This window comes from Panulirus ornatus, chromosome 67 (genome assembly GCF_036320965.1).
Source record: "Panulirus ornatus isolate Po-2019 chromosome 67, ASM3632096v1, whole genome shotgun sequence".
In the NCBI taxonomy this organism is placed as follows: Eukaryota; Metazoa; Arthropoda; class Malacostraca; order Decapoda; family Palinuridae; genus Panulirus; species Panulirus ornatus.
In genome coordinates this window covers 15,168,148-15,179,632 of record NC_092290.1, presented here as the reverse complement: position 1 = coordinate 15,179,632, position 11,485 = coordinate 15,168,148, and positions in this window count along the sequence as shown.

The window sequence follows — 11,485 nt, the reverse complement described above, 5'->3', positions numbered from 1 at the left end:
CGGGTATTAGTTACTATAAACTCCTGGGATGCAAGAACTAGAACAAGTATATCGTCTCCCTTTGTCAGCTCTGTGACGGTTTGGCAGAAAAAACTGTCTTCTACAAAGCTGATAAGTCTGGCAGATTCACTTCCCATACCTGAAATAGTTTGCCAGTTGATTTCTAGATGATAAAAAATCCCTAAGATAAGGAGAGTGGTGTAGCTCGGGAGCAAGAGGTTTCTGGTGGTATAGAAACAGAAGGTGTGGTGAAATCCATGTTTCGTGGAACTGGATCATATGAGGTATGGTAGGATTCTTCTAGGAGACATATCTCCTCGTCTGTCATCTGCAGAGTGACCTTTACAATTAATCTTTCACTTTCTTTTTTATATACGCAATCAAAATTCTATTTTCAAGTGAGGTACTTCTTTTTTTTACAATATCACCGCTTCCAACTTCCATCACATATGTGTGCATTTCGTGATTATTAAGAGTTTATGATATCCTTACAATTAAAAGTTAATATTAATCCTCAATATCAGCAACCTGAAACAACTGGATCTTAACATTCATTCCAAAATTTATCATCCTTAAAAATTTAGATGTTTTTATCAATTCTAAAGTTCAGCAACCTTTTAATCCTTTCTATCTATGTAATATCCATATATATATATATATATATATATATATATATATATATATATATATATATATATATATATATATATATATATATATATATTTTTTTTTTTATTATACTTTGTCGCTGTCTCCCGCGTTTGCGAGGTAGCGCAAGGAAACAGACGAAAGAAATGGCCCAACCCCCCCCATACACATGTATATACATACGTCCACACACGCAAATATACATACCTACACAGCTTTCCATGGTTTACCCCAGACACTTCACATGCCCTGCTTCAATCCACTGACAGCATGTCAACCCCGGTATACCACATCGCTCCAATTCACTCTATTCCTTGCCCTCCTTTCACCTTCCTGCATGTTCAGGCCCCGATCACACAAAATCTTTTTCACTCCATCTTTCCACCTCCAATTTGGTCTCCCTCTTCTCCTTGTTCCCTCCACCTCCGACACATATATCCTCTTGGTCAATCTTTCCTCACTCATCCTCTCCATGTGCCCAAACCACTTCAAAACACCCTCTTCTGCTCTCTCAACCACGCTCTTTTTATTTCCACACATCTCTCTTACCCTTATGTTACTCACTCGATCAAACCACCTCACACCACACATTGTCCTCAAACATCTCATTTCCAGCACATCCATCCTCCTGCGCACAACTCTATCCATAGCCCACGCCTCGCCCCATACAGCATTGTTGGAACCACTATTCCTTCAAACATACCCATTTTTGCTTTTCGAGATAATGTTCTCGACTTCCACACATTCTTCAAGGCCCCCAGGATTTTCGCCCCCTCCCCCACCCTATGATCCACTTCCGCTTCCATGGTTCCATCCGCTGCCAGATCCACTCCCAGATATCTAAAACACTTCACTTCCTCCAGTTTTTCTCCATTCAAACTCACCTCCCAATTGACTTGACCCTCAACCCTACTGTACCTAATAACCTTGCTCTTATTCACATTTACTCTTAACTTTCTTCTTCCACACACTTTTCCAAACTCAGTCACCAGCTTCTGCAGTTTCTCACATGAATCAGCCACCAGCGCTGTATCATCAGCGAACAACAACTGACTCACTTCCCAAGCTCTCTCATCCCCAACAGACTTCATACTTGCCCCTCTTTCCAAAACTCTTGCATTTACCTCCCTAGCAACCCCATCCATAAACAAATTAAACAACCATGGAAACATCACACACCCCTGCCGCAAACCTACATTCACTGAGAACCAATCACTTTCCTCTCTTCCTACACGTACACATGCCTTACACATATATATATATTTATTCACATTTACTCTCAACTCTCTTCTTTCACACACTTTACAAAACTCAGTCACCAGCTTCTGCAGTTTCTCACATGAATCAGCCACCAGCGCTGTATCATCAGCGAACAACAAATGACTCACTTCCCAAGCTCTCTCATCCACAACAGACTGCATACTTGCCCCTCTTTCCAAAACTCTTGCATTCACCTCCCTAACAACCCCATCCATAAACAAATTAAACAACCATGGAGGCATCACACACCCCTGCCGCAAACCTATATTTACTGAGAACAAATCACTTTCCTCTCTTCCTACACGTACACATGCCTTACATCTTCGATAAAAACTTTTCACTGCTTCTAACAACTTGCCTCCCACACCATATATTCTTATTACCTTCCACAGAGCATCTCTATCAGCTCTATCATATGCCTTCTCCAGATCCATAAATGCTACATAAAAATTCATTTGCTTTTCTAAGTATTTCTCACATACATTCTTCAAAGCAAACACCTGATCCACACATCCTCTACCACTTCTGAAACCACACTGCTCTTCCCCAATCTGATGCTCTGTACATGCCTTCACCCTCTCAATCAATACCCTCCCATATAATTTACCAGGAATACTCAACACACTTATACCTCTGTAATTTGAGCACTCACTCTTATCCCCTTTGCCTTTGTACAATGGCACCATGCAAGCATTCCGCCAATCCTCAGGCACCTCACCATGAATCATACATACATTAAATAACCTTACCAACCAGTCAACAATACAGTCACCCCCTTTTTTAATAAATTCAACTGCAATACCATCCAACCCCGCTGCCTTGCCGGCTTTCATCTTCCGCAATGCTTTTACTACCTATTCTCTGTTTACCAAATCATTTTTCCAAACCCTCTTACTTTGCACACCACCTCAACCTAAACACCCTATATCTGCCACTCTATCATCAAAGACATTCAACAAACCTTCAAAATACCCACTCCATCTCCTTCTCACATCACCACTACTTGCTATCACCTCCTCATTAGCCCCCTTCACTTTCATTAAATTAAAACATATGATGTAAATGCCTTACTTCACCAAATGTTAAGCATCAAAAAACTAAGACAACCAGGACGGACTGATTCTCTTGAAATTACTGAACTTTATCTTGCTTCATCTTCAGCACATCTTCCCAGTAATATGCTAATGTACAAGAAACATTATACATAGTTAGAATCTCTCATTACATTTGCAATATTTAACATTCATCACAAAGATCTGGATGATATTTTTTGAGATAGTTTTGCAACAATAATCTGAATATAAGCTGCCTCCTCATCCTACAAAACCTGACATGAAGAAATGTTCTCAATTATGGGAAAGTCCCAGAGTTATTAACTGCACTGTTTACACTGGAGGAAATTCTGAGCCATCATCAAACTTAAGGACACTCTTTGGAGGCGATTCACAAGCAGTAGCCATCTCACTCATCTTGTCTGCTTCAACGCGCTAAGGTGGAGAGACAGTTCTTGCATCTGAACAGGCAGCGTAGCAGGTGCGAGAGTTGGGCGGTCTCTCCCGTCCAACTTGAAATGCGAAAAGCCTCCTCCATTTCAAGTTTCTTTAATTCAATGTTTTTCTTTAAAATGATATTTTGAAATTGGTCAAATGATCGACCAGACAGCTACAACAAACGTTGAGGTAGGACAGATCTTGGCATCACTTGTTCATCAGGGCATTTCTTAAGGAATTCATATATATATATATATATATATATATATATATATATATATATATATATATATATATATATATATATATATATATATATATATATATATATATATATATATACATATATATATATTCTGGGAGCTTTGAAGAATGTGTGGAAGTCGAGACCATTATCTCGGAAAGCAAAAATGGGTATGTTTGAAGGAATAGTGGTTCCAACAATGTTGTATGGTTGCGGGGCGTGGGCTATGGATAGAGTTGTGCGCAGGAGGATGGATGTGCTGGAAATGAGATGTTTGAGGACAATGTGTGGTGTGAGGTGGTTTGATCGAGTAAGTAACGTAAGGGTAAGAGAGATGTGTGGAAATAAAAAGAGCCTGGTTGAGAGAGCAGAAGAGGGTGTTTTGAAATGGTTTGGGCACATGGAGAGAATGAGTGAGGAAAGATTGACCAAGAGGATATATGTGTCGGAGGTAGAGGGAACGAGGAGAAGAGGGAGACCAAATTGGAGGTGGAAAGATGGAGTGAAAAAGATTTTGTGTGATCGGGGCCTGAACATGCAGGAGGGTGAAAGGAGGGAAAAGAATAGAGTGAATTGGAGCGATGTGGTATACCGGGGTTGACGTGCTGTCAGTGGATTGAATCAAGGCATGTGAAGCGTCTGGGGTAAACCATGGAAAGCTGTGTAGGTATGTATATTTGCGTGTGTGGACGTATGTATATACATGTGTATGGGGGTGGGTTGGGCCATTTCTTTCGTCTGTTTCCTTGCGCTACCTCGCAAACGCGGGAGACAGCGACAAAGAAAAAAAAAATATATATATATATATATATATATATATATATATATATATATGTATATATATACATATGTACATATATATGTATATATATATATATATATATATATATATATATATATATATATATATATATATATATATATATATATATATATATATATATATATATATATATATATATATATAAATATATATATATATATATATATATATATATATATATATATATATATATTTTTTTTTCCTCCCCTCTCAATATTTTTTAATTTTCCAAAAGAAGGTACAGAGAAGGGGGCCAGGTGAGGATATTCCCTCAGTGGCCCAGTTCTCTGTTCTTAACGCTACCTCGCTAACGCGGGAAATGGCGAATAGTTTGAAAAAAAAAAAGAAAAAAAAAATATATATATATATATATATATATATATATATATATATATATATATATATATATATATATACATATATATATGTGCATATATGCGCCTGAGCATGAGAAGAAAGATCATGAGAGGCAAGTGTTTTGGGAGCAGCTGAATGAGTGTGTTAGTGGTTTTGATGCACGAGACCGGGTTATAGTGATGGGTGATTTGAATGCAAAGGTGAGTAATGTGGCAGTTGAGGGAATAATTGGTATACATGGGGTGTTCAGTGTTGTAAATGGAAATGGTGAAGAGCTTGTAGATTTATGTGCTGAAAAAGGACTGATGATTGGGAATACCTGGTTTAAAAAGCGAGATATACATAAGTATACTTATGTAAGTAGGAGAGATGGCCAGAGAGCGTTATTGGATTACGTGTTAATTGACAGGCGCGCGAAAGAGAGACTTTTGGATGTTAATGTGCTGAGAGGTGCAACTGGAGGGATGTCTGATCATTATCTTGTGGAGGCTAAGGTGAAGATTTGTATGGGTTTTCAGAAAAGAAGAGTGAATGTTGGGGTGAAGAGGGTGGTGAGAGTAAGTGAGCTTGGGAAGGAGACTTGTGTAAGGAAGTACCAGGAGAGACTGAGTACAGAATGGAAAAAGGTGAGAACAATGGAAGAAAGGGGAGTGGGGGAGGAATGGGATGTATTTAGGGAATCAGTGATGGATTGCGCAAAAGATGCTTGTGGCATGAGAAGAGTGGGAGGTGGGTTGATTAGAAAGGGTAGTGAGTAGTGGGATGAAGAAGTAAGAGTATTAGTGAAAGAGAAGAGAGAGGCATTAGGACGATTTTTGCAGGGAAAAAATGAAATTGAGTGGGAGACGTATAAAAGAAAGAGACAGGAGGTCAAGAGAAAGGTGCAAGAGGTGAAAAAAAGGGCAAATGAGAGTTGGGGTGAGAGAGTATCATTAGATTTTAGGGAGAATAAAAAGATGTTCTGGAAGGAGGTAAATAAAGTGCGTAAGACAAGGGAGCAAATGGGAACTTCAGTGAAGGGCGCAAATGGGGAGGTGATAACAAGTAGTGGTGATGTGAGAAGGATATGGAGTGAGTATTTTGAAGGTTTGTTGAATGTGTTTGATGATAGAGTGGCAGATATAGGGTGTTTTGGTCGAGGTGGTGTGCAAAGTGAGAGGGTTAGGGAAAATGATTTGGTAAACAGAGAAGAGGTATTAAAAGCTTTGCGGAAGATGAAAGCCGGCAAGGCAGCAGGTTTGGATGGTATTGCAGTGGAATTTATTAAAAAAGGGGGTGACTGTATTGTTGACTGGTTGGTAAGGTTATTTAATGTATGTATGACTCATGGTGAGGTTCCTGAGGATTTGCGGAATGCGTGCATAGTGCCATTGTACAAAGGCAAAGGGGATAAGAGTGAGTGCTCAAATTACAGAGGTATAAGTTTGTTGAGTATTCCTGGTAAATTATATGGGAGGGTATTGATTGAGAGGGTGAAGGCATGTACAGAGCATCAGATTGGGGAAGAGCAGTGTGGTTTCAGAAGTGGTAGAGGATGTGTGGATCAGGTGTTTGCTTTTAAGAATGTATGTGAGAAATACTTAGAAAAGCAAATGGATTTGTATGCATCATTTATGGATCTGGAGAAGGCATATGATAGAGTTGATAGAGATGCTCTGTGGAAGGTATTAAGAATATATGGTGTGGGAGGAAAGTTGTTAGAAGCAGTGAAAAGTTTTTATCGAGGATGTAAGGCATGTGTACGTGTAGGAAGAGAGGAAAGTGATTGGTTCTCAGTGAATGTAGGTTTTCGGCAGGGGTGTGTTATGTCTCCATGGTTGTTTAATTTGTTTATGGATGGGGTTGTTAGGGAGGTGAATGCAAGAGTTTTGGAAAGAGGGGCAAGTATGAACTCTGTTGGGGATGAGAGAGCTTGGGAAGTGAGTCAGTTGTTGTTCGCTGATGATACAGCGCTGGTGGCTGATTCATGTGAGAAACTGCAGAAGCTGGTGACTGAGTTTGGTAAAGTGTGTGAAAGAAGAAAGTTAAGATTAAATGTGAATAAGAGCAAGGTTATTAGGTACAGTAGGGTTGAGGGTCAAGTCAATTGGGAGGTGAGTTTGAATGGAGAAAAACTATAGGAAGTGAAGTGTTTTAGATATCTGGGAGTGGATTTGGCAGCGGATGGAACCATGGAAGCGGAATTGGATCATAGGGTGGGGGAGGGGGCGAAAATTCTGGGAGCCTTGAAGAATGTGTGGAAGTCGAGAACATTAGATAGATGATACAGCGCTGGTGGCTGATTCATGTGAGAAACTGCAGAAGCTGGTGACTGAGTTTGGTAAAGTGTGTGGAAGAAGAAAGTTAAGAGTAAATGTCAATAAGAGCAAGGTTATTAGGTACAGTAGGGTTGAGGGTCAAGTCAATTGGGAGGTGAGTTTGAATGGAGAAAAACTGGAGGAAGTGAAGTGTTTTAGATATCTGGGAGTGGATCTGTCAGCGGATGGAACCATGGAAGCGGAAGTAGATCATAGGGTGGGGGAGGGGGCGAAAATTTTGGGAGCCTTGAAAAATGTGTGGAAGTCGAGAACATTATCTCGGAAAGCAAAAATGGGTATGTTTGAAGGAATAGTGGTTCCAACAATGTTGTATGGTTGCGAGGCGTGGGCTATGGATAGAGTTGTGCGCAGGAGGATGGATGTGCTGGAAATGAGATGTTTGAGGACAATGTGTGGTGTGAGGTGGTTTGATCGAGTAAGTAACGTAAGGGTAAGAGAGATGTGTGGAAATAAAAAGAGCGTGGTTGAGAGAGCAGAAGAGGGTGTTTTGAAATGGTTTGGGCACATGGAGAGAATGAGTGAGGAAAGATTGACCAAGAGGATATATGTGTCTGAGGTGGAGGGAACGAGGAGAAGAGGGAGACCAAATTGGAGGTGGAAAGATGGAGTGAAAAAGATTTTGTGTGATCGGGGCCTGAACATGCAGGAGGGTGAGAGGAGGGCAAGGAATAGAGTGAATTGGAGCGATGTGGTATACAGGGGTTGACGTGCTGTCAGTGGATTGAATCAAGGCATGTGAAGCGTCTGGGGTAAACCATGGAAAGCTGTGTAGGTATGTATATTTGCGTGTGTGGACGTGTGTATGTACATGTGTATGGGGGGGGGGGGGCATTTCTTTCGTCTGTTTCCTTGCGCTACCTCGCAAACGCGGGAGACAGCGACAAAGTATCAAAAAAAAAAAAAAAATATATATATATATATATATATATATATATATATATATATATATATATATATATATATATATATATATATATATATATATATATATATATATATATATATATGTATATATATATATATATATATATATATATATATATATATATATATATATATATATATATATATATATATATATATATATATATATATATATATATATGTGCGTGTGTGTGTGTATGTGTGTTTGTGTGTGTGTGTGTGTGTGTGTGTGTGTGTGTGTGTGTGTGTGTGTGTGTGTGTGTGTATAGTCATATATAGACAAAGAGGATTTATGTGTCAGAGGTGGAGGGAACGAGGAGAAGTGGGAGACCAAATTGGAGGTGGAACGATGGAGTGAAAAAGATTTTGAGTGATCGGGGCCTGAACATGCAGGAGGGTGAAAGGCGTGTAAGGAATAGAGTGAATTGGAACGACGTGGTATACAGGGGTCGACGTGCTGTCAATGGACTGAACTAGGGCATGTGAAGCGTCTGGGGTAAACCATGGAAAGTTTTTTGGGGTCTGGATGTGGAAAGGGGGCTGTGGTTTCGGTGTATATACATTACAGCTAGAGACTTAGCGTGAACGGATGTGGCTTTTGTTGTCTTTTCCTATATATATATATATATATATATATATATATATATATATATATATATATATATTTTTTTTTTTTTTTTTTTTTTTTTTTTTTTTACTTTGTCGCTGTCTCCCGCGTATTGCGAGGTAGCGCAAGGAAACAGACGAAAGAAATGGCCCAACCCTCCCCATACACATGTACATACACACGTCCACACACACAAATATACATACCTACACAGCTTTCCATGGTTTACCCCGGACGCTTCACATGCCTTGATTCAATCCACTGACAGCACGTCAACCCCTGTATACCACATCGCTCCAATTCACTCTATTCCTTGCCCTCCTTTCACCCTCCTGCATGTTCAGGCCCCGATCACACAAAATCTTTTTCACTCCATCTTTCCACCTCCAATTTGGTCTCCCTCTTCTCCTCGTTCCCTCCACCTCCGACACATATATCCTCTTGGTCAATCTTTCCTCACTCATTCTCTCCATGTGCCCAAACCATTTTAAAACACTCTCTTCTGCTCTCTCAACCACGCTCTTTTTATTTCCACACATCTCTCTTACCCTTACGTTACTTACTCGATCAAACCACCTCACACCACACATTGTCCTCAAACATCTCATTTCCAGCACATCCATCCTCCTGCGCACAACTCTATCCATAGCCCACGCCTCGCAACCATACAACATTGTTGGAACTACTATTCCTTCAAACATACCCATTTTTGCTTTCCGGGATAATGTTCTCGACTTCCACACATTTTTCAAGGCTCCCAAAATTTTCGCCCCCTCCCCCACCCTATGATCCATTTCCGCTTCCATGGTTCCATCCGCTGACAGATCCACTCCCAGATATCTAAAACACTTCACTTCCTCCAGTTTTTCACCATTCAAACTCACCTCCCAATTGACTTGACCCTCAGCCCTACTGTACCTAATAACCTTGCTCTTATTCACATTTACTCTTAACTTTCTTCTTCCACACACTTTACCAAACTCCGTCACCAGCTTCTGCAGTTTCTCACATGAATCCGCCACCAGCGCTGTATCATCAGCGAACAACAACTGACTCACTTCCCAAGCTCTCTCATCCCCAACAGACTTCATACTTGCCCCTCTTTCCAAGACTCTTGCATTTACCTCTCTAACAACCCCATCCATAAACAAATTAAACAACCATGGAGACATCACACACCCCTGCCGCAAACCTACATTCACTGAGAACCAATCACTTTCCTCTCTTCCTACACGTACACATGCCTTACATCCTCGATAAAAACTTTTCACTGCTTCTAACAACTTGCCTCCCACACCATATATTCTTAATACCTTCCACAGAGCATCTCTATCAACTCTATCATATGCCTATCATAGGTAAGTGTTTTGGGAGCAGCTAAATGAGTGTGTTAGCGGTTTTGATGCACGAGACCGGGTTATAGTGATGGGTGATTTGAATGCAAAGGTGAGTAATGTGGCAGTTGAGGGAATAATTGGTATGCATGGGGTGTTCAGTGTTGTAAATGGAAATGGTGAAGAGCTTGTAGATTTATGTGCTGAAAAAGGACTGATGATTGGGAATACCTGGTTTAAAAAGCGAGATATACATAAGTATACTTATGTAAGTAGGAGAGATGGCCAGAGAGCATTATTGGATTACGTGTTAATTGACAGGCGTGCGAAAGAGAGACTTTTGGATGTCAATGTGCTGAGAGGTGCAACTGGAGGGATGTCTGATCATTATCTTGTGGAGGCTAAGGTGAAAATTAGTATGGGTTTTCAGAAAAGAAGAGTTAATGTTGGGGTGAAGAAGGTGGTGAGAGTAAGTGAGCTTGGGAAGGAGACCTGTGTGAAGAAGTATCAGGAGAGACTGTGTACAGAATGGAAAAAGGTGAGAACAATGGAAGTAAGGGGAGTGGGGGAGGAATGGGATGTATTTAGGGAATCAGTGATGGATTGCGCAAAAGATGCTTGTGGCATGAGAAGAGTGGGAGGTGGGCTGTTTAGAAAGGGTAGTGAGTGGTGGGATGAAGAAGTAAGAGTATTAGTGAAAGAGAAGAGAGAGGCATTTGGACGATTTTTGCAGGGAAAAAATGCAATTTAGTGGGAGAAATATAAAAGAAAGATACAGGAGGTCAAGAGAAAGGTGCAAGAGGTGAAAAAAAGGGCAAATGAGAGTTGGGGTGAGAGACTATCAGTAAATTTTAGGGAGAATAAAAAGATGTTCTGGAAGGAGGTAAATAGGGTACGTAAGACAAGGGAGCAAATGGGAACTTCAGTGAAGGGCGTAAATGGGGAGGTGATAACAAGTAGTGGTGATGTGAGAAGGAGATGGAATGAGTATTTTGAAGGTTTGTTGAATGTGTCTGGTGACAGAGTGGCAGATATAGGGTGTTTGGGTCGAGGTGGTGTGCAAAGTGAGAGGGTTAGGGAAAATGATTTGGTAAACAGAGAAGAGGTAGTAAAAGCTTTGCGGAAGATGAAAGCCGGCAAGGCAGCAGGTTTGGATGGTATTGCAGTGGAATTTATTAAAAAAGGGGGTGACTGTATTGTTGACTGGTTGGTAAGGTTATTTAATGTATGTATGACTCATGGTGAGGTGCCTGAGGATTGGCGGAATGCGTGCATAGTGCCATTGTACAAAGGCAAAGGGGATAAGAGTGAGTGCTCAAATTACAGAGGTATAAGTTTGTTGAGTATTCCTGGTAAATTATATGGGAGGGTATTGATTGAGAGGGTGAAGGCATGTACAGAGCATCAGATTGGGGAAGAGCAGTGTGGTTTCAGAAGTGGTAGAGGATGTGTGGATCAGGTGTTTGCTTTTAAGAATGTA